Source organism: Symphalangus syndactylus, chromosome 10 (assembly GCF_028878055.3).
Source record: "Symphalangus syndactylus isolate Jambi chromosome 10, NHGRI_mSymSyn1-v2.1_pri, whole genome shotgun sequence".
Lineage (NCBI taxonomy): Eukaryota > Metazoa > Chordata > Mammalia > Primates > Hylobatidae > Symphalangus > Symphalangus syndactylus.
Genome location: NC_072432.2, coordinates 94,766,270 through 94,790,953, shown reverse-complemented (window position 1 = coordinate 94,790,953; position 24,684 = coordinate 94,766,270). Strand labels below are relative to the sequence as shown.

The following is a 24,684-nucleotide window of genomic DNA, read 5'->3' as shown; positions in this document are numbered from 1 at the left end:
TCTTTCCAATCTTCCTTTTCTACAGACCCATCTGACCTCTCCCCTTCTCCCCAGGCTGCTCCTCGCCAGGCCGAGCCAGGTCTCAATTCTTCCTCAGCCTCCGCTCCTCCACCCTATAATCCTTTTATCACCTCCCCTCCTCACACCTGGTCCGGCTTATGGTTTTCTTCCATGACTAGCCCTCCCCCACCTGCCCAGCAATTTCCTCTTAAAAAGGTGGCTGGAGCTAAAGGCATAGTCAAGCTTAATGCTCCTTTTTCTTTATCTGACCTCTCCCAAATCAGTTAGAATTTAGGCTCTTTTTCATCAAATATAAAAACCCAGCCCAGTCCATGACCCATTTGGCAACAACCCTTAGACGCTTTACTGCCCTAGACCCATAGGGGCCAGAAGGCCATCTTATTCTCAATATGCATTTTATGACCCAATCCTCTCCCAACATTAAATAAAGCTTCAAAAATTAAATTCCAGCCCTCAAACCCCACAACAGGACTTAATTAACCTCACCTTCAAGGTGTACAATAATAGAGTAGAAGCAGCCAAGTAGCAACGTATTCTGAGTTGCAATTCCTTGCCTCCACTGTGAGAGAAACCCCAGCCACATCTCCAGCACGTAGGAACTCCAAACACCTGAACCACAGCTGACAGGAGTTCTTCCAGAACCTCCTCCCCCAGGAGCTTTCTACAAGTGCCGAAAATCTGGCCACTGGGCCAAGGAATGCCCACAGCCCAGGATTCCTCCTAAGCCGTGTCCCAACTGTGTGGGACCCCACTGAAAATCAGACTGTTCAACTCACCTGGCAGCCACTCCCAGAGCCCCTGGAACTCTGGCCCAAGGCTCTCTGACTCCTTCCCAGATCTTCTCGGCTTAGCGGCTGAAGACTGATGCTGCCTAATCACCTTGGAAGCCCCCTAGACCATCAGGACACTGAGCTTTGGGTAACTCTCACAGTGGAGGGTAAGTCTGTACCCTTTTTAGTCAATACGGAGGCTACCCACCCCACATTACCTTCTTTTCAAGGGCCTGTTTCCTTTGCTTCCATAACTGTTGTGGGTATTGACGGCCAGGCTTCTGAACCTCCTAAAACTCCCCAGCTCTGGTGCCAACTTAGACAATACTCTTTTAAGCACTCCTTTTTAGTTATCCCCACCTGCCCAGCTCCCTTATTAGGACGAGACACTTTAACTAAATTATCTGCTTCCCTGACTATTCCTGGGCTACAGCCACACCTCGTTGCCGCCTTTTCTCCAGTTCAAAGCCTCCTTCGCATCCTCCCCTTGTATCTCCCCACCTTAACCCACAAGTATAAGATACCTCTACTCCCTCCTTAGTGACCAATCATGCACCCCTTATCATCCCATTAAAACCTAATCACCCTTACCCTGCTTAATGCCAATATCCCATCTCACAGCACGCTTTAAAAGGAGTAAAGCCTGTTATCACTTGCCTGTTACAGCATGGCCTTTTAAAGCCTACAAATTCTCCTTACAATTCCCCCATTTTACCTGTCCAAAAACCGGACAAGTCTTACAAGTTAGTTCAGGATCTGCGCCTTATGAACCAAATTATTTTACTTATCCACCCCGTGGTGCCAAACCCATATACTCTTTTGTCTTCAATACCTTCCTCCACAACTCACTATTCCGTTCTTGATCTTAAAGATACCTTTTTTCACTATTCCCCTGCACCACTCATTCCAGCCTCTCTTTGCTTTTACCTGGACTGACCCTGACACCCATCAGTCCCAGTAGCTTACCTGGGCTGTGCTGCCACAAGGCTTCAGGGACAGCCCTCATTACTTCAGCCAAGCTCTTTCTCATGATTTACTTTCTTTCCACCCCTCCACTTCTCACCTTATTCAATATAATGATGACCTTCTACTTTGTAGCCCCTCCTTTGAATCTTCCTAACAAGACACCCTCCTGCTCTTTCAACATTTATTCTCCAAAGGATATTGGGTATACCCCTCCAAAGCTCAAATTTCTTCTCCCTCCATTACCCACCTCGGCATAATTCTTCATAAAAACACACGTGCTCTCCCTGCTGATTGTGTCCAACTAATCTCTCAAACCCCAACACCTTCTACACAACAACAACTCCTTTCCTTCCTAGGCATGGTTGGATACTTTGACCTTTGGATACCTGGTTTTGCCATCCTAACAAACCCATTATATAAACTCACAAAAGGAAACCTAGCTGACCCCATAGATCCTAAGTCCTTTCCTCACTCCTCTTTCCATTCCTTGAAGACAGCTTTAGAGACTGTTCCCACACTAGCTCTCCCTGACTCATCCCAATCCTTTTCGTTACACACAGCCGAAGTGCAGGGCTGTGCAGTTGGAATTCTTACACAAGTACCGGGACTGTGCCCTGTAGACTTTTTGTCCGAACAACTTGACCTTACTGTTTTAGACTGGCCATGATGTCTCCATGCAGCAGCTGCCACCGCCCTAATACTTTTAGAGGCTCTCAAAATCACAAACTATGCTCAACTCACTCTCTACAGCTCTCATAACTTCCAAAATATATTTTCTTCCTCACACTTGATACATATACTTTCTGCTCCCCAGATCCTTCAGTTATACTCACTCTTTGTTGAGACTCCCACAATTACCATTGTTCCTGGCCCAGACTTTAATCCGGGCCTCCCACATTATTCTGGATACCACACCTGACCCCCATGACTGTATCTCTCTGATCCACCTGACATTCACCCCATTTCCCCATATTTCCTTCTTTCCTGTTCCTCACCCTGATCACATTTGGTTTATTGATAGCAGTTCCACCAGGCCTAATCGCCACTCACCAGCAAAGGCAGGCTATGCTATATATCTTCCACATCTATCATTGAGGCTACTGCTCTGCCCTACTCCACTATCTCTCAGCAAGCCGAACTCATTGCCTTAACTCGGGCCCTCACTCTTGCAAAGGGACTACATGTCAATATTTATACTGACTCTAAATGTGCCTTCCATATCCTGCACCACCATGCTGTTATATAGGCTGAAAGAAGTTTCCTCACTACACAAGTGTCCTCCATCATTAATGTCTTTTTTAATAAAAACTCTTCTCAAGGCCGCTTTATTTCCATAGGGAGCTGGAGTCATTCACTGCAAAGGCCATCAAAAGGTGTCAGATCCCATTGCTCTAGGCAATGCTTATGCTGATAAGGTAGCTAAAGAAGCAGCTAGTGTTCCAACTTCTGTCCCTCATGGCCAGTTTTTCTCCTCCTCATCGGTCACTTCCACCTACTCCCCCACTGAAACTTCCACCTATCAGTCTCTTTCCACACAAGGCAAATGGTTCTTGGACCAAGGAAAGTATCTCCTTCCAGCCTCACGGGCCCATTCTATTCTGTCGTCATTTCATAACCTCTTCCATATAGGTTACAAGCTGCTAGCCTGCCTCTTAGAACCTCTCATTTCCTTTCCATCGTGGAAATCTATCCTCAAGGGAATCACTTCTCAGTGTTTCATCTGCTATTCTACTACCCCTCAGGAATTGTTCAGGCGCCCTCCCTTCCCTACACATCAAGCTCGGGGATTTGCCCCTGCCCAGGACTGGCAAATTGACTTTACTCACATGCCTCTAGTCAGGAAACTGAAATACCTCTTGGTCTAGGTAGACATTTTCACTGGATGGGTAGAGGCCTTTCCCACAGGGTCTGAGAAGGCCACCGTGGTCATTTCTTCCCTTCTGTCAGACATAATTCCTTGGTTTGGCCTTCCCCCCTCTATACAATCCGATAACGGACCAGCCTTTACTAGTTAAATTACCCAAGCAGTTTCTCAGCCTTTTGGTATTCAGTGGAATCTTCATATCCCTTACCGTCCTCAATCTTCAAGAAAGGTAGAATGAACTAATGGTCTTTTAAAGACACACCTCACCAAACTCAGCCTCCAACTTAAAAAGGACTGGACAGTACTTTTACTTTTTGCCCTTCTCAGAATTTGAGCCTGTCCTCGAGATGCTACAGGGTACAGTCCATTTGAACTTTTATATGGATGCACTTTCTTACTCGGCCCCAACCTCATCCCAGACACCAGCCTTCTAGGTGACTATCCTCCAGTCCTCCAGTAGGCTAGACAGGAAATTCACCAGGCTGCTAATCTTCTCTTGCCTACTCCAGATTCTCAGCCATATGAAGACACCCTAGCTGGATGATCAGTTCTTGCTAAAATCTGACCCCTCAAACTCTACAACCTTAATGGACTGGACCCTAGTTAGTCATCTATAGTACCCCAACTGCCGTCTGCCTGCAGGATCCTCCCCACTGGGTTCACCATTCCAGAATAAAGCTGTGTCCATCAGACAGCCAGCCTAATCCCCCTTCTTCCTCCTGGAAGTCACAAGTACTCTCCCCTACTTCCCTTAAACTCACTTGCATTTCTGAAGAACAGTAACAACCCTTATGAGCCTAATACCTCCCTTCATTCTATTAGGTCTGTTCATCCTTACCCTACTTTTTGCAACAGGGCTTTACGCAGTCACCCCCACTACTTGGACAGAGCCCCCAAAACTAGTCATCCCTACTATCTTCTGTCTAGTTTTATTCATCATTCTCTACTACTTATAAATGCCCTACTCTTGTTTACACTGCTGGTTTACACTGTTTCTCCAAGCCATCACAGCTGATATCTCCTGGTGCTATCCCCAAACTGCCACTCTTAACTCCCTCTTAGAGTGGATAGATGATCTTTGCTGGCAGGGCACCCTCCAATACTTTCACCCTGATGAAGTTCTATTCTTTACTTTTATACTCACTGTTACTCTCATTCCCATCCTTATGCCACCCTCTATCTCTCCCCAGCTATCTCCACCACACTATCAACCTTACTCACTCTCTCCTAGCCGTTTCTAATCCCTTCTTAGCGAACAATTGCTGGCTTTGCATTTCCCTTTCTTCCAGCGCCTACACAGCTGTCCCCGCCTTACATACAGACTGGGCAACATCTCCTGTCTCCCTACACCCTGAACTTCTTTTAACAGCCCTCACCTTTACCCTCCTGAAGAAATTCTTTACTTTCTAGACAGGCCCAGCAAGACCTCCCCAGACATTTCACATCAACAAGCTGCCGTCCTCCTCCACACTTACTTAAAAAACCTTTCTCCTTATATCAACTCTACTCCCCCCTTATTTGGACCCCTCACAACACAAACTACTATTCCTGTGGCCGCTCCTTTATGTATCTCTCAGCAAAGACCCACTGGAATTCCCCTGGGTAACCTTTCACCTTCTCGATGTTCTTTCATGCTTTATCTCCAAGGCCTAACTACACACATCACTGAAACAATTGGAGCCTTCCAGCTCCGTATTACAGATAAGCCCTCTATCAATACTGGCAAACTTAAAAACATTAGCAGTAATTATTGCTTAGGAAGACACTTACCCTGTATTTTACTCCATCTTTGGCTACCTTCTCCTTGCTCATCAGACTCTTCTCCCAGGCCCTCTTCTTGTTTACTTATACCCAGCCCCGTAAATAACAGTGAAAGGTTACTCGTAGACACTCAACGTTTTCTCCTACCCCATGAAAATCGAACCTCCCCCTCTACACAGTTACCCCATCAGTCCGCATTACAACCTCTGATGGCTGCCGTCCTAGCTTGTACCCGCCCTAGGAGTCTGGGTACAAGACACCCCTTTCAGCACTCCTTCTCATCTTTTTATGATTTGCATCTCCAGTTTTGCCTTGCACAAGGTCTCTTCTTCCTCTGTGGATCCTCTACCTACATGTGTCTACCTGCTAATCGGACAGGCACATGCTCACTAGTTTTCCTTACTCCCAAAATTCAATTTGCAAATGTGACCAGAGAGCTCCCTGTTCCCCTCATGACACCAACATGACAAAAAAGAGTTATTCCACTAATTCCCTTGCTTGTCAGTTTAGGACTGTCTGCCTCCACTATTGCTCTTGGTACCGGAATAGCAGGCATTTCAACCTCTGTCACAACCTTCTGTAGCCTCTCTAATGACTTCTCTGCTAGCATCACAGACATATCACAAACTATCAGTCCTCCAGGTCCAAGTTGACTCTTTAGCTGCAGTTGTCCTCCAAAACCACTGAGGCCTTGACTTACTGCTGAAAAAGGAGGACTCTGTATATTTTTAAATGAAGAGTGTTGTTTTTACCTAAATCAATCTGGCCTGGTGTATGACAACATAAAAAAACTCAAGGACAGAGCCCAAAAACTTGCCAACCAAGCAAGTAATTACACTGAACCCCCTTGGGCACTCTCTAATTGGATGTCCTGAGTCCTCCCAATTCTTAGTCCTTTAACACCTATTCTCCTCCTTTTATTTGGACCTTGTATCTTCCATTTAGTTTCTCAATTCATCCAAAACAATATCCAGGCCATCACCAATCATTCTACACGACAAATGCTCCTTCTAACAACCCCACAATATCACCCCTTACCACAAAATCCTCCTTCAACTTGACCTCTTTCACTCTAGGTTCCCACACTGCCCCTAATCCCGATGGAAGCAGCCCCAAGAAACATCACCCATTATCTCTCCACGCCACTCCCCAAAAAAATTTTTGCTGCCCCAACACTTCGATACTATTTTATGTTATTTTTCTTATTAATATAAGAAGGCAGGAATGTCAGGCCTCTGAGCCCAAGCTAAGCCATCCTATCCCCTATGACCTTCACTTTTATGTCCAGATGGCCCAAAGCAAGTGAAGAATCACAAAAGAAGTGAGAATGGCCGGTCCCTGCCTTAACTAATGACATTCCACCACAAAAGAGGTGAAAATGGCCTGTTCCTGCCTTAACTGATGACATTACCTTGTGAAATTACTTCTCCTGGCTCATCCTGGCTCAAAAGCTCCCCCACTGAGCACCTTGTGTCCCCCGCCCCTGCCCACCAGAGAACAACCCCCTTTGACTGTAATTTTCCATTACCTCCCCAAATCCTATAAAATGGCCCCACCCCATCTCCCTTCGCTAACTCTCTTTTCGGACCCAGCCCACCTGCACCCAGGTGATTAAAAAGCTTTATTGCTCACACAAAGTCTGTTTGGTGGTCTCTTCACAGAGATATGAGTGAAAGAAATGATGTAGAAATTCTTGAATCCACTATCTCTCTGCTCTTTGCTGGGTAATCTGAAAATAAAAATTCACTGATCTCTAAAACTTTCCTGGACTTATTATCTTATTTCCCTACTTCTCTTTATCCTTTATTCTTTTCCTTCCCTCTTCCCACATCCCCTACCCCCCATCCCCCACCCACACACACACAGGCATTCATTATTTTACCACTAAGGGCTTCTCCCCATTAGATTCCTCATCAAAATCAAATGTATGGGTTTCACAACTCCAATTTACAATTTTCTTCCCCTTTTATGCCTGAATTCTTACTCATCTCTCAAGCTGCCTCTCAAAAGTTACTTCCCTGTGATATCCGCCTGATTTGCCATTCCAAACTGGCCACTCTCTGTTCTGTGCTTTTTAGCACTTTGGCCCCTCTTTTGTGGCATCTGTGTTTCATTGCATACTTTGATGATTATTGGTTTATATTTGACTGTTTCTCCTATTAAATTGGGATCGTATCAAGGATCACAGTGATGCCTTAGTCTGCATTGCCTTCTCTGCTGGTGCCTAGCAAATTGCTCAATATATATTTGCTCAACTGGAAAAAAAAAAACTTACTTTTGAAAGTCAAATGTATTAAAATGGAATAAATTATGCCCACATCACAGGTAAGGATTTTTTAATTAAAAATTTTAAAAAGCCGAAAGACAAATTTTGCATATTTTTACTCATTTCTGTAGCTAAAAATTGAAACAATTGAACTCATGGAGGGAAAGAGTAAGTAGAATGATGGTTATCAGAGGCTGGGAAGGGTATTATGTGGTGGTGGTAGGGGCAAGTGGGGATTGTGAACGGGCACAAAACATAGTAATATAGAATGAATAAGATCTAGTATTTGAGAGCACAACAAGGTACAGATAGTCAACAATAACTTACTGTACATTTAAAAATAACTAAAAGTATGATTGGATTGTATATAGCACAAAGAAATAATAAATGCTTGAGGAGATGGATACTTTCACCACTCAAATTTTTTAAAGCCTCTCTTGGCTTCATGTTTTACTCTGGGCCTGTTTGGGCAATGTCAGAGCCTCCCTTCACCCTTCCTCGTACTGGCTCTCCGAGGAAGTGAAATTTGAGCTGAGATCCAAAGGCAGAAATGTGACCAAAACAGGAGATGAGTGGAGGAAACAGGATCCCAGCCAGAGCATAACATGCAGAGAGATCTGACATAGAAAACAGTTGTGTGTAGGCTGGGCACAGTGGCTCATGCCTGTAATCCCAGCACTTTGGGAGGCTAAGGAGCATGGATCACTTGAGGTCAGAAGTTCAAGACCAGCCTGGCCAACATGGTGAAACATTGGTTTTAAATATAGGATGAGCAGATCATCATTTTCAGTTTCTGAGTTGATTGTTACAGTCCAAAAAGTTTTTTTACTCAGGTTTCTGAATGAGCCAGTATAACAAAAGAAATGGTGGAGTGGGCAAAGGCCATAGCATGGGGCTTCACTGACCTCTGGCTTTTAATATGTGAAAATTGAGGCACTAAGGAGAAAAACAAACCATTTTATTTCATGATCTATGTTCCTTCTGTTATATAAATTACTTGGAGTAGTGTTTAAAGGCATGGACACTCAGAGCCAAGCTTCCTGGGTTCAAATCCGTCTCTACTAAAAATACAAAAATTAGCTGGGCATGGTGGCTCATGCCTGTAATCCCAGCTACTTGGGAGGCTGAGGCAGGAGAATTGCTTGATCCTGGGAGGCAAAGGTTGCATGAGCCGAGATGGCGCCATTGCACTCCAGCCTGGGCAAGAGAATGAGACTCTGTCTTTAAAAGGGAAAAGAAAACAGCTGTGTGTGTTCAGAAACCCAAAGGCCAGAGGGGCTGGGTGGAGTGGGCAAAGGCCATAGCATGGGGAGATGGGGCTGAAGAAGATCCAGGTGGAACTGGGCAGTGCTGGGAGGTGATCCCAAATGGAGAAGGTGCCGGTAGAGGGCTGGGCGGGGATGAGAGACCACCTCGATGCTTTAAGAAAGTCACTTGGGTGGCTTCTGCAGAATGCCGGTGAGAGAGGATGGTGGCCTGGAGTTGGGGAGAGAAGGCAGTACCCAAGTATACTGGGGAGGCAGAATGAGCAGTCAACGAGTTAGATGTTGAGGATAACAGGAAAGGGAGAAATCACTTCTAGGTTTTTTGCTTAGGTAGTAAGAAAGCCTAAGGTCAAATGCCTGCTAAATCATAGCTGCTCATTAAACGTTGGTTTCCTCTCACTAGCACATATTCCACATGTCTAGAAAAATTGTATTACTTACATTTATGAATCAGACATGATTAAACTCCAGCCATTTCTTTTGTTATACTGGCTCATTCAGAAACCTGAGTAAAAAACCTTTTTGGACTGCAACAATCAACTCAGAAGCTGAAAACAATGATCTTCTCATCCTATATTTAAAACCAATATATTACATTAATTTATTTTCAGAAAGTCAATCTAATTCTACTAGGTTTTGTATTTTATAATTGATTCTGGGCTCTTAATACATTTGACTTTCGGTGTACAAAGCTTGTAATCATCTTTTGAAGAGAAGCACCAATGTTTTGATTCTGTTTTTACCTCACTGACCTCTGGCTTTTAATATACGAAAACTGAGGCACTGAGGAGAAAAACAAATCATCTTATTTCATGATCTAGGTTCCTTCTGTTATATAAACTATTTGGAGTAGTGTTTAAGGTCAGGGACACTCAGAGCCAAGCTTCCTGGGTTCACATCCTAAGCTCCTTGACTTGGACAGCTATTTAACCTCTCTGTCCTTCAGTTTGCTCATCTTTACAATGGACATAATAGAGTGGTACCTAATTCTAGGATGGTTACAGGAATTAAATGAATTAATATTTGTAAAGCCCTCAAAGCATTGCCTGACATCTAGTAAGCACATTTTATTTATTACAAAATAAAATAAAATATTTGAATGAATATTTTCAAATCATAGCATTTGAAGAAACTGCCTATTGTCTGAAACTCCTAAAGTTTACACAACTGTGCAAAATTTGAGGAAAGATCTTAATTTTTCATCTAAGTTTGTTCCCTTTCTAAGAGTATCAGGAACACCATTATTGATCTATTTTTATGAGGCTTCTTTGAGAATATATCAATGCATATTTGAAAGTTTTTAGCATAGAGATGTATTTCTGAATGCTTGAGGGATGAAGCAGTGCAGCTGTGATCATCTGGAAGAGAGAAATACAGTGGTACAACCTCCTGGACAGAAAATCCCTTGCCTCAGCAGTTTTTCTGAAAAAATCAGGTTAATCACTCAACCAGAACATTTCAATAATGAGAATGCCCCATTCCCTGCTTGCAGGTTAACTAATATGCTATTGAATTATATTTGCTGGAGCAGCCAGATGAAACTGGCAGGCTGAGAATGGCATGCAGCATGCGAGGATTTATTTGTATATACAAAACAGATTTGTGTTCTTTTCAGACTTGCTGTAAGCTTACGAACTGCTAAATCAGAGTTCTGGGAGGAACTCCAAACCCAGACAATTTCTCAGAAATGGCTGGATCTGCTGCTGTACTAACCTCCAGATGGGAATTTCACATGTCATTCTCCCCAGACTTTGTGTTCAAGTCGTGGCCTTGGAGGTGGGGCTGTTTTTAAGGCCCAAACAGTTAAAAAGAAATTATTGTAACATGAGGAGAAAAAATCCAAGCAAGGGATGGGTGAGAAGAGCAGAAAGCTAAAAATGTTCCAGCTTAAGCCTTTCATTAGTCTTTTAAGATACAAATCTTATGGACAAGCACTGCCTAATAGAACTTTTTGTGATGGTGGAAATGTTCTTTCCCTGTACTATACAGTATGGTGGCCACTAGCCACATGAGCCATTGAGCACTTGAACAGTAGCTAGTGCAATTGAGGGACTGAATTTTTAATTTTAACACTGGTGGCTAGCGGCAATTGGAGAGTACATTTATAGATGGTTACTAGAATTTAAAATTTATACTATTTCCTTTTCAGATGTTCTATCATACTACAAAAGGTGTGACTAATTTGGAGCAACAGACCTCCAACTCTGAGATGGAAACATTATCTCTTATGAAAACAGTGAGATTTTTAAATATTAAAATTCAATTCTTAAAGATAAAATGGGAGAGAGAAAAATATCAATATGTTCACGAGGATGCAGCAAACTTTAAATATCTCATATGTGCTCCAGTATTTGGCTGGCAATGGCCCAGACATATATTTACAGAGATAATCAACTTGAACACTTCCCAGAGTGGAAAGGATTATGTACCAAGTTAATTTCCAAGTTCATCAGAAGGTTATAGATATAAAATTCTGTTTGGGTCTGAGTATTAAGGAATCCATTGACTCAATATGACTTATGGGAAGAAATATCAGTGTTCCACTGAACTACTAAATAAATAATCACCAAAACAACCATCCTAGTGAGGGATTATGATTTATGTAGTATATTCCTTCCAAAGAGGTCTTTTAAAAACATTGTTTCATCAATCCTGACAACATTCTCAAGTGGTAGCTGGCAAATGCAATTGTCCCCATTTTCCAGAGACAGGAGAATAAATTAATGGCTTACCCAGTGTCAATCAATAAGACAGGACTATCACTGGGAATTGGATATATATGCATGGGCAAACAAAATGTGTGCTTTCCAGGGAAACATGAGGCTAACATAACCATTTTAAGCAAGATTTAGGAGTGTTTAAGAGAAGTTGGAACTAAGAAGTAGGCTTTTGCTGTTTTGCAATTGCTGATTTTTTTTAAGTGGTTAACAATAATGTGTTAATCATCTTCAATGCTTTATTCATTAAAAATTTAACAACCCTCTTTTTGCTGTGAAGCACTTGAAGATATATTATGGAGAGACTGACTCCATGAAGGTTATAGTCCAACAAAGGGAAGACGCTGTATAATTGCATCTAAGGCGCTGGGATAAGCTGTAATTCAGAGTTTTCTATGACAGGGACACCATTCTGGGCTTGCTGATCCCCCAGGAAATTTTGATGTTGAAGCAGCATATGAGTTGGATTTTGAAGAATGGGTAAGAGTCTATTTGTGGGGCATTGACATGCAGAACCATGCTCTCCTGCGTGTCCCGGGGGCAGTGGACCAGAGTTCCCCAAACCACAGAGAACACCGGTAGCTTCCTGGGTTTTCAGTTACAGTTGGTAGCAAGGAATTTAAAATATTAAAATAAATGCAAATATATGAAAAAGTGAAACTAAAAATCTGTATCCATTTTTAATACAAATAGGAGACTTCAAAGGAAACATCTTGGCTTGGGCAGCTTTGGGTCACACCTAGGGACAGTTCAAGTGTGTGCATTTCTTTTCCTCTGCCTTAAGTTATGCTTTGGTTTGAGAAGCACCAGAGTGAGAGAAAAAAGAATACTCTCAGAATACCTAGTGAAAATACACCACCTACTAGTTAGACGACCTTGGTCTATTTACTTAACCTCTCTGAGCCTCAGTTTCCTTATTTGTACTCTGGGCATGAAAATGCCTGCTTCCTAGAGTTGCTTCTGAGGATTATATGTAATAATGAATTTAAAGGGTTCTGCTTGGTACCCAGCCCTATTTTTCAAGAAGTGTTCACTGGCCCGGCGCAGTGGCTCACGCCTATATTCCCAGTACTTTGGGAGGCCGACGTGGGTGGATCATTTGAGGCCAGGAGTTTGAGACCATCCTGGTCAACATGGCAAAAAATGGTCTCCAGTTAAAAAAAAAAAAAAAAATTAGCCAGGCACAGTGGCACAGTGCCTGTAACACCAGCTACTCTGGAGTCTAAGGCACGAGAATCGCATGAACCCGGGAGGCAGAGGTTGCAGTGAGCCAGGATTGCATCACCGCACTCCAGGCTGGGAAACAGAGAGAGATCTTGTCTAAAAAAAAAAAAAAAAAAAAAAAAGAAGTAAAGAAATGTTCACTAGATCTGAATCTAAATGAAATAAAATATTGAAGCAATGGTTTGAGAATGTGAGGCACAAGGAACACTTGGGGAACAGAAATAGACAACGTGGGGTTCCTAAGGAATAGAAGGGAAGGTAAAGTCCAACAGGAGGATACAACCAAGATTGTGGGCCTCTGTCAGATCCACTAGATTTAAACTATATTTACTCAAACCTGTTGAGCTATTTTACACAAGCAGAATTAAATAACAAAATGGCTACTGGGAGTCCTAAGAAGGGTAATTTGGTAATAGCTATCAAAATGTTAACTGTTGATACCATTTGATTCAGCAACACCTCATCTGAGAATTTAGCCTGCAGATACGCTTGCACATGTGTGGAATAATACAAGAGTATTTATTGCAGATGAAATAATGGAAAAAACAAAGCCCTGAGGATGATTGGACCATGGACTAGTTAAATAAATTATGATATAATTCATAAAATGCACCTGTTAAAAAAGCTGAGGAAACTGCTCGCCTATGAAATAATGTGGCTGTGCTCAAAAATGTGTTGTCAAGTCAAAAGAGCAAGGTGCAGAATGGCATGTCTGGCATGTGTAACAGAAATCTCTATGGCCTCACAACACCCATTTCCTTTTTGTCCTGGTCAGACATGTAGACTACATTTCCTTGTAGTCAGGTGGGACCATATGACTGAGTTCAGGCCAACTGAATATGGACGGAAATAATATTTATCACTTCCTAGTCCCTAAGAATCCCCCAGATTTTCCATGCTTTCTTTCCTTCCTTCCTTTTTCAGCTCATGTAGAGCATTCGGCAGCAGTTATCAATCCCTAGAGACTAACAGAGAGACTAGATTAAAGGAAGTCAGAGCCGTGAGTGGCTCCAGCAGAGGAACACAATGCCCCATCATTGACCCAAAAAGCCACACTGGATTGAGACATACACAAGAAATAAACATGTACTACATTAAGCCTCTGAGATCTGATGGTATCTTATTAAAGTATTTGGCATATCTTGTGATGTGTGGTTTTTTTTTTTTAAAGAAGGACATGAAATATTTACCTGTGTGTAGAAAGAGTAACTATTGTTTGCTTTGGGGAAGATTGGGGAGAACTTGGTGGCAGGAAGAAGGGCATTTGGCATAAGAATTTTCTGTGTACCGAGTAAGGGGCTAGGGGTGACCTTCTTTGTGCTGGTTTCATATCTGTAAATACAGAGGTGACCACTGCTTAGAGCAGTACATGCCAGAATTTTCCCCAATATGATACAAACAGAAAATGATAATATTGGGTCAAAGAGGCTAAATTGGAAGGAAATGAGGGTTCTGATGAATGTGCTCATGGCTGAAGAGGACAAGTCTGGGGCTCTGCTTATCCTTGGTCCAAGGATGAAAAGATCCATATCTCGTGACACACCTGTGATCCATCAGCACACCAGCCAGGGAGTACTGGAAAGGCTTTAACCCCCCGATCCTGATCCCAACTTTAATTCAACCCCTTCTAGGGAATAGAGAGTGACTAGTCTGATTGGCGAATTGGAGAAGAGGAACTAAGTGTGTGCCTCTCATCCCTCTCCTCTGTTCACATTGGAATTAGCCTGCTTGATGAGTGAATCCCCATTCTCTTCCTCCCGCTCCCAAGCTTTGTGAGAGCAGAGCCCAGCGTGGAGGCTAATTCTGTCCAGCTGGGTCTCTCTGGGTGTGTAAGTCTTTCTAATTCTGTTGTAAAGATGAGCAAAGCAGCCCCCAGACCAAGCCCCATTATTTTGCATAGCTTTTGCTCTCCATCTTTCTGGTTCCTGTATTTATCCACTGGCTACAACATGAGGTAGGCAAAAGAGACAATGAATTAACCCTTCAAGATTCTCATACACTCTTTTGTACCTTTCGAACATCAGGCCATGTGAATGTATTACATAGTCAAAAATATATATATTTTTAAAGAAGATATCTGTGCATATTAGTTTGCAGAGACCTCAAGATTGTCCTGGATGAAGGGAAACCATTGCCAGGCTGCAGTTACCAGAACGAGCCAAGGTAATGATAGTGGGAATGAAGGTGGCCGTGATAGAATGGAAAGAAAGAAAGAAGACCAGGAGACATCCATTCACTCAACATGTGTTTTCTTACAATAAGCCAGGCATACGGCAGGGAGGACTAGCAGGGTTTGTGGGTAAAATAGAGGTAAAAATAGAAAACTCCATAAGGAACCTATGTTTCTGCACCTGGGTGAGTGACTGAGAGAATATGGTTGAGGAGAGCTGACTCAGCAGGAATAAGAGGGGTCAGAAAGGCTGAGGGCTCATGGAGGCTTCTGCTCACTAAGTGGGAGGTGCCTGTACACCACTCGGAAATATGTGCCCGGTGGCAAAGTCAGGGCCAAGGAGAAATGATCCAGAATCATCAGTATGGAAAACATGAGTTGATGAGCATAGATGGGGTATCTGGGAAGTGAGTGACATAAAAAAGAGCCAAGGATCAAGGACAGAATGCTGGGAGGGGACGCAGGGGCCCCACCAGGGAGAGAGACAACAATCAGAGAGAGGAGGAGAATGGAACCCACGGCTGCAGAAAGCCAGAGAGAGGTGGAGGATGAGAAGGAGCTGCCACTCCCTCATGCAGGGCTGCCAGGTTTAGGAATACAAACACAGGACGCTGAGTGAAATTGGAACTTCAGATAAACATCAAACACTTTTTCAGAAAAATTTCATAATATTGCATTTGAGACATAATTTTCCCCAATCATTGACTATGTATCTGAAATTCAATAAACAGAAACAGATGTAAGAAGGCCAGCCCCCAAAGTGGACCTGTTTTTGCACCTGGCTGAGAGAATGGCTGGGGAGGAGCCAACTCTACCTTTCCTATTCTGATGTCAGCTGCTGAAAAAAGGAGTTTAAGGACCAAGGGGAAATCCTTTGGGTTTCATAATTAGGAAGTGGTTTTTGATCATTTCTGACTGATTTACACCAAGAAGTGGGTACAGGAGGTTAAGGAAAAAATGAGTGATGGCAAGGTAGGAACAGTGGGCTCTGGGCCTTCACAGGGTAGGCTGAGCAGTGGCTTTTTCAGGAACCTGATAAATGGCTCTTGGATGCAACAGGAGGAACAAGGGAGAGGGGAAATAAAAGGACAAAGGCCGTAAAAGAGAAGGAAGGAGGCAGGAGAGGACATCAGGAAACAGAGTGGTAAGGGCCAAAATAATTAAGATGTGCTAAGTTTAGAAAATTAAAGAAGTGATAAGAGCAGCAAAATTAATAAATTAATGCTTTAAAATGGGGAGAAATTTTACTCAAGACATTCAAATCTGTGGACTGGCCAAATTAGGGGATGGTTTTCATAGTAAAAAGCATTCTTCCATTTCTCCAGGTGTTTACTGAAGAGCCCTCGTACGTGGCAGGCACTTGTCAAAGAAATGGGTCACACTAACAGCTAGTGCCATTGACAGCTAGGCCATTAAAGGGAGAAGCTGCCTTAGAGGTCACCTAGTTGGGGAGAAGGGTGGCAGTAATGGAAAGTGGGGACAATTGCCCCCTCCATTCATGTCTTAGCAGTTTTGACTTCACCTGTTTGACACACTGTGAAGCCCTTTGTTAGATTTTCTTGGAATGAAGGGCTTTTTGCTATTAAAAAAAAAAAAGAAGGGTTTAAAACCCTGACCTAATATCCGCCGGATGCGGTGGCTCACACCTGTAATCCCAGCTCTTTGGGAGGCTGAGGTGGGTGGACCATGAAGTCAAGAGATGGAGACCATCCTGGCCAACATGGTGAAATCGTGTCTCTACTAAAAAGACAAAAAACTTAGCTGGGCCTGGTAATGTGCACCTGTAGTCCCAGCTACTCGGGAGGCTGAGACAGGAGAATCGCTTGAACCTGGGAGGTGGAGGTTACGGTGAGCCGAGATCGCGCCACTGCACTCCAGCCTGGCGACAGAGCAAGATTCTATCTCAAACAACAACAACAACAACAACAACAAAACAAAAACCCTGACCTAATGTAATCCTCCAGAGAGATCTAGAGACATGTGCAAGGTACAATTTGTTGAGAGACAGCACCAAGCTTGGAGATTCTAAACCAGAGATGTCTTTCTCTTATTTTATACATGTGCTTAACTTCACCTCGAACAAGTTTTAAATGATATGCTAGAGTTGAAGTTCCTCCTCTTCTCAGCCAGCCCCGGAAATAATCAATGTCCTGAAGTCAGTGCCCTTTCCTTCCATTACTGTATTTATACATTTCATATGTGTGTAGTCATAAACCATAATTAGTATTGCTTGTATATTTTTACTTTATTATATTTGAGACAGGGTCTTGCCTTGTTGCCCAGGCTGGAGTACAGTGGTGTGATCATAGCTCACTGTAACCTGGAACTCGTGGGCTCAAGTGATCCTTCCATCTAAGGCTCCCGAGTAGCTAGGACCCCAGGTGCATACCACCACAACCACCTAATTTTAAAATATTTTTGTATATTTGTGTGTTTTAAAATTGTGTCATAAATACCCTTTTACATTTATTGAATATAAAAGGCATCCTCTTGCCTTTTACATTCAACATAGTTTTTGAGATTTATGTATTTTAATATACAAGTGAATCTCATCCGTTCACTTAAACTGCTGTGTAATGTTCTATGGGATGAATATATCATGATTTGATTTTTTTCCCTTCTCTTGTTACCATTACTAAAAATTCTGCAATGTATATTCTTGTACTTCAGTCTGTGTATACATGTGAGAGTTTCTCCAGAAATGAAAAATACCTAGAAGTGGGCCTGCTGGGGTATGGGGTATATAAAACTTCAACTTTAGTAGGTATCACCAAATTAGAGGGGCTACCCAATTTACACTCCCATAGTAAAGTATAAGAGTATTTCCCCAGATTTTAGCCAATACTTAGTATTGACAAATTTCTAATTTTTGGCAATCTGGTAAGTATGAAATGATACCACATGATCATTTACTTAAAATTTTTCATTACCAATTAAAAGAACATACACTCCTCATTTATTGGTCTTTGTGGTATCTCTTTAGTGAATTTTCTGATCTCTTTTACTCAGTATTAGTTTTTCATATTGATGAGTTCTTAATGTAATCTGGTTACTATTCTGCTTTGGTTATTTAAATTTCAAATACATTCTTCTATTCTCATGATCTCCTTAAGCTTTTAAACTTTGTCTTTTAACTTTGTTGATGGTGTCTTTTTCATGCAAAAGTTTATTTTAGTGTAGTAAAATTTATTCCATTTTTATATTATTATTTGTGCTTTTGGTGATATCTTTAAAAAATATTTTCCTATCCCGATGTCATAAATATATTTTCTCCTAAAGTTGTATAGTTTGATTTTTACTTAAGTCTCTAATCCGTCTCGGATTTATTTGTGATAAGATGTGAGATAGGGATCTAATTCTTTTTCTTCCATATTGATAGCCAATTGTCCTAGGAAAATTCATAGGTGTTTGGTAATTAATCCTTTTCCCGTTTATTTCAGTTGGCTCTTCCGCCATTTTCCAGTGTTTTTTCAAAGACCCAGAAGACATTTATTCTAATAAATATTTTATATCTGTTATCTGATAGCTGTTTAATGTTTAATAGCCTATTTAATGTTTCAAAATACAGGAAAAGCTTTATACAGATAGGTATTCACTGAAGCATTATTTATATTAGTGAAAATTTAGAAACAACTAAAAAATCAAGTTCATTTCCATCCATTACAGTTAATTTTTAAAAGTCTGACAGAAGGTTTAAGTTATGATAATAAGTAAGTAAAGCAAGTTACAAAGCTTTAGAGACCATCTGATTTAAGCTATGCAGAAAAAAATATGTAAATGACTGAATGGAAATTTACTAAAATTTATAGTGGTTGCATAATATTGTGGGATTATTTTAATTATTTCAGATAAAATACTTTCTTGTCATTCTAAATGAATATCTTGTAAAGTTACCATTTACGAAGTTATCCTACAAATGTAATGGAATCAGCAATGAAAATCACATATATTTTTAAAATTATCTTTTAAAGATCAAGGGATAATAAAAGCTGAAAAAATGGAAGATAAGAAAAAGTTAAGAACTGGGGACTCAGACTTCTTATAATTTTTTTTTTGTTTGTTTGTTTTGAGACAGAGTCTTGCTCTGTTGCCCAGGCTGGAGTTCAATGGCTCAATCTCAGCTCACTGCAACCTCCACCTCCTGGGATCAAATTATTCTCTTACCTCAGCCTCCTGAGTAGCTGGAATTACAGGGATGCACGACCATACCCAGCTGATTTTTGTATTTTTAGTAGAGACTGGATTTCACCATGTTGGCCAGGCTTTTCATGAACTCCTGACCTCAAGTGATCCACCCGCCTCACCCTCCCAAAGTGCTGGGATTACAGGTGTGAGCCACTGCATGCCCAGCCATGATTTTTAAGTGTGGTAAAATATCTGAAAAGGACTAATACAGAATCAGGCAGGTGAGCAATAAGCCCTCATTGAATGTCCAAACCTATTGAGTTATTTTCACGCTTTTCAAAAATTACTGGAAGTCGGCGGCAAATCCCTCCAACTAGAAAACTTAGTATTATGAATGTTAACGGTTAAAAACTGGAGGATTGGCCAGGTGCGGTGGCTCATGCCTGTAATCCCAGCATTTTGGGAGGCCGAGGTGGGTGGATAACCTGAGGTTGGGAGTTCAAGACCAGCCTGACCAACATAAACTCCGTCTCTACTAAAAGTATTAAAAATTAGCTGGGCGTGGTTGCGCATGCCTGTAATCCCAGCTACTCAGGAGGCTGAGGTAGGGAATTGCTTGAAACTGGGAGGTGGAGGTTGCAGTGAGCCAAGATCGCACCACTGCACTCCAGCCTGGGCAACAAGAGTGAAACTCGGTCTCAACAAAAAAAAAAAAAAAAGGAGGATCACTGAAATATATGCATTTTCATTGAAATTCATAGAAGCAAAACTAAATTACTGAGAAACAGTGAAGGGAGAACAATGTAGAGAAAAATAACAAGTTATCATTGAGAATTTGTGAGACTAGAATACCACAAAGCTATAATTACTTTTCAAATCATTAAAATGCTAGAAGTTAGAAATGTCCCATTGTGAACATTATACATACAAAATGACAGATATAAACACTGTTATTTCATTGGAGGTCGGTAGTGCCTATGACTCCAGGCAAAATTAAGTGGTGAATTAAGACCAAAACATCTACATAATTCTAAACATTTAACTTGGCAGCATGGAGTTGTAGAAAGGACATTGAACTTGGAGTCAGAAGCCCTGGTCCTAATTCTAGTTCTGTTGTAAATCAAACTTGACCAAGTCACTTAAGCTTCCAGAACTTTGGTTCCTCCTCTGCAGCGTGGGTCATATTTGTTTGCCTTATGGAATAATGGTGAGATTGAATGGACAATGCAACGGGAGAAGTCTCTGTAAATAAAAAAAAAAAATTTCCATGGAAAAGAAAATACACTGTCATTATTATAATTTGGGTGGGGCTGAAGTTTAGGATTTGACTTCCTCACATATAACCTGGTGCATTTACTATTTGCCAATTAATCATAATAGTAAGTAATTTAAAAAAACTTTCCATAAGGCTGTTACAGTTTTAAAGTTTCCTTCATACACAGTGTCTCATTTATTTCTTTACAACACCCTTTGGGTTAAGTATTTATGCACACCTCATTTTTACAGAGGTGGAACCAAGGCTCAGAGTTAAGGCCTTAGTTATTTACAAGGCATGCTACTTGCCTTAAGTTACCTACCTTGTAACTAGCCAAGGCCTTGACTCAAATCATAGCTTCTAATTGCAAGTCCACTGCTTTGTTGATAATAACAAGAGCAAGTAACAGTTAATATACTTTGAGCACTTACTATGAGCCAGACACTATTCTAAGTGCTTCACATGAATTTTCTCATTTGCAATTCACAATAGCCCTACAAAGTAGTTAGGAATTTGAAGCACAGGATGGTTAATTATCTTACCTAAGATCACATAGCTGGTAAGTCGCATTTGATCCAAGTTATATGGCTCTAGAGATTGGCCTTTTAACTTCAATATCCCATCTCCTACTCATAAGTGGGTTCAGGTCACCTACTCAACTGCTGAATTTGTTCTCATGGAATGCAAATACATCAAGGACAACTAAGTTTTCTAGATCATTGCCATGGCAACAAACCACCAATGGCTAGAAACTCTCCTAAGTTTTGCATAAGATTCTTGATGCACAAACTCACCTTTGCTATCTTTGTGACTTTTTGCTAAGGTCGGTATCATACATCCTGGGTTTCCTACCCCTGGACCTAGATGCCCAAACTCCAGGCTTTCTCATTTTCTGCTCTCTTGGATTGGCTGCTGCTGGTCCCTTGTGGGCCGGCCATTCATGTGGGGGTTGCCCTACTACCCCTCACTAGCTGTGGTATTGACATAATCATGTGACTTCAGTCTAAGACTGACATGATACCAGCAGGAGAAGAGAAAATAACAGGTGCATGTGAGAAGAGCCTGGTCCTGCGTCTCACCAAGAGCCACTCATTCCTCAGGAGTCAGGTGCCATGCATCCAAAACAATTAAAACTTTGCACATCAACAATAATTTCTTTCTTTATTCCAATCTAGAATAGATCTTAATATTAGCTTTTTTTTTTTATTACAGGCAAAAGAAACTGCTTTTTATCACTTCAGAATATACAGGAGCATCTCAATCCTAGTTTCTTTCTTTATCTTACTTTTTTTTTTTTTTTTTTTGAGTTTGCATTATCTTTTTCAGACCTTAGCTTTGAAGTGTGTATGCAGCTTCCCCCATCACATGACCTCACCAGGGAGCAACTGGCCTGGGGAAGCTGGACTGGGAAGGGCTGAGTCAGCAAGGACCACAGTCACAGCAGGCACCCTTGAGGGAACTGGGGTGAGCAGGAAGCTGTGTGGGCTGAAATCAGCAGAAAGCATGATTTAAAATTAAATTGTTGCATATTTTTAAATGCATTTAAGCACCATTTTAAATGGCACAATAAAAAGCAAAACCAAACTTTCTCCATCATGCCCTCCTCAGACTTCTTACTCCAAGGGGAAACCCATGCCCATTAAGGGCAGATGTTATGGAAGCAGTAAAGGAAGTAGACTAATATTTATAACTTGCCTAATTTTAAACGTAACTTTTCTCTTTAGTTCGGAAAGTAACTCTCTGAAGTAGGTATCAATAATCCCTGCTTTACTGACAAGAAAAAATATGCTCAGAGAAATTAATCTACCAAAGATAAATCTCATCTCAGAGATGAGATTCAATTAGGTCTAACCATAGAACCTTATGCACTTCACCATGTGATCTTAGAGGCAGTCGGAGTTTGAGCTGCAAATGTGATGCTCTAACACTAAAATTTCAAGACAATTGTCAAGTAGGAAAGGACTTTTTGGGGATGTGAAAAATGAAGTGTTTAGATATTTCAAATTCTCCTAAAAAAGAAATTAGGTAAGCCTGTATTTAGTGATGGGCTTGTAAACCATCTTTCTGGAGAAGAACAAAACCTCACAAGCCCTGATTTGTACCTTTTGCCAGTTTCTGTGGTATAAGTACTCCTATCATGGCCCATTTCAAGTTTTCAACAGGCTCACAAAGTTGTTGAATATTTAACAATCAGTTCTCAAAAGCTGGGACAAGCCTGCTCCAGCACTCCACTGCAGTCATTTTACTCCAACTATGTGTTAACTCATCATCTAGGTACGGTTCTCGGGTGTAAAATCTAGAAAAAGCTTCCCAGCCTGTGGGGGGTCGGTGTACCTGGCACTGTGCTGTGCCACTCTGACTCCCCTTCGATGAAGATCATGTTGCCCCTGCGGCAGGGAGCACTGTCAGTCCTTTCAGGGATTGCCAAGACTGCAAAGAAGCACCTCACCCAGCGTCATGCCCTTTCCAGAGCGACCCACATCAAAGGACAGAGCAATTTGGTGTTTTAGAGGCCCAGCCTTCTGAATCCAGCTGAGAGTGACTCTAGGGTTCATTCTAGCTCCACAGCTTCCCAAGGAGGCAGCCACAATTGTTGGGCCTGCATCTCAGCTTCATTTCTCTCTCTACCCACTCAGGCTTCCTTCCTCTTCTACTGAAAGGTGTCAATCTCAAGGGCACTTGATAAACGTCCTGCTCACTACACACTACCTCAGGGTCCACTGCTCTTCTGGGAACCCATTATGTGACAGTTAGAGAGAAAGATGAAGACCACCTGAATGTGCAGGACGTTCTTGCTCCACACACCCCAACCTGGGGCGGAACTCAGTAAATCAGAGCCCACTTAGCCCTGGGATCAGAAATGGATGTGAAGGGAGCAGCTGGGAGACTCCATAACTCCAGGCAAGCTTAAAAGGCAACAAGAGACAACCAGCTGAATGTGCAGCTCCGTTAGGTCCTGTCCCCTCCTGTGCCCAGCTAGGGAGCTCCTAGCTGGGAGGTAGGCTACTACCTCCACAGGAGCCTACTCCTGTGGAGCCTGCCTCAGACGGTATCTGCTACTAAACAGGAGCTTCCTAATGACCTCAGGAGAGAACAGGGAAATGCAGCTGGGTGGAACTTTAAATAACTACTCGCTGGAGACCAGCAATGATAAATGTGCACTCTTGCCACAGTTTAATATTTTAGAAGGAACAAAGCAATGGGGAAAAGAATCGAAAGATCTATTTTAAATATTATTTACTCAGACTTAAAGTACAATGGGAAATCTCTTTTTTTCCCTTCCGCTCTCTCTCTGTTTTCTGTTCTTTGCACAGCCTCCTTTTCTCTCCCTCTCTCCCTGCCTTGAATCTCTCTCTGCCTCCTTCCGTCCCTACACAATTATTTGGAGAACACACTTTTTAGCAGTTCAGTCCTCTGAGTAGTAAACAACCAGCACAGAGCACACATAATTCACCCTGAGGAGAAATCTGAGGTAGATGCTTGGTTACAAAATAGCCAGCAATTAAGACAGGAGAGAGTAGCAGTGAAAAGGAGCTACTGACAAGCAGAGAATGATAGATACCTGGTTACATCATCCATTCATTTATCAAGACCCACAGGGAATTCACCATTTGCCAGGAATCATGGAATAAATGTGACCACAAAACAGACCTAGTCTCTGCCCTCCTGGAGCCCACAGTCTAGTGAGACTGTAGACAAGTGACATTGAGAAGACAGACATGAATCAAAACGTTATAGAAGTAAATATTAACTTACAACTCAGCTAAAATGCAGTGGGGGAATGTCAGGTGGAGCTATGAGACTGTAGACCTATGAGACAAAAGACCTGGTTACTGTAGTATAGCAGCATGGGAACATTTGGGGTGAAGATGAGTGTTCTCCCAGAGCTAATCAGCCCCTAAGAACATCCTCATGTCAGGCCAACAGCCCATGCACATACCGGTGCTGTAAGACTCAGAATACGGAATTTAAGATTTCAGAAAAGACACAAAGGATAAATGCTTGAGGGGATGGCTATCCCATTCTCCATTATGTGATTCTTTCACATTGCATGCCTGTATCAAAATATCTTATGTAACCCATAAATAAATATACCTACTATGTACCCACAAAAATAAAAAATTAAAAAATTAAAAATTAAATTAAAAATTAAACATTCAAAAAAGATTTCAGAAAAGAGTGGAATTTTTAAAGGTAGATGTTGTCAAAAATATTTAATAGTTACAATAAAAATAAAATTTTAATAAAATATATTATATTGGTATCTAAGATGAGTTGTC

The 24,684-nt window shown here is 41.7% G+C and overlaps 1 protein-coding gene across 6 annotated transcripts in view; it reads right to left on the bottom strand.

The window, feature by feature from the left end:
• SLC9A9 (solute carrier family 9 member A9) overlaps positions 1 to 24,684 on the bottom strand; it is a 608,568-nt gene that overhangs the window by 559,056 nt on the left and 24,828 nt on the right. Inside the window, exon 1 of one of the 6 annotated variants that reach the window (XM_055295146.2) lies at positions 9,355 to 9,407. The exons of the other annotated variants lie outside the window; for them this stretch is intronic. The gene's annotated coding sequence lies outside the window, so the exon portion shown is untranslated. Of the gene's footprint in view, positions 1 to 9,354; positions 9,408 to 24,684 lie in introns of those variants that run through there. 6 annotated transcript variants of the gene reach the window in all.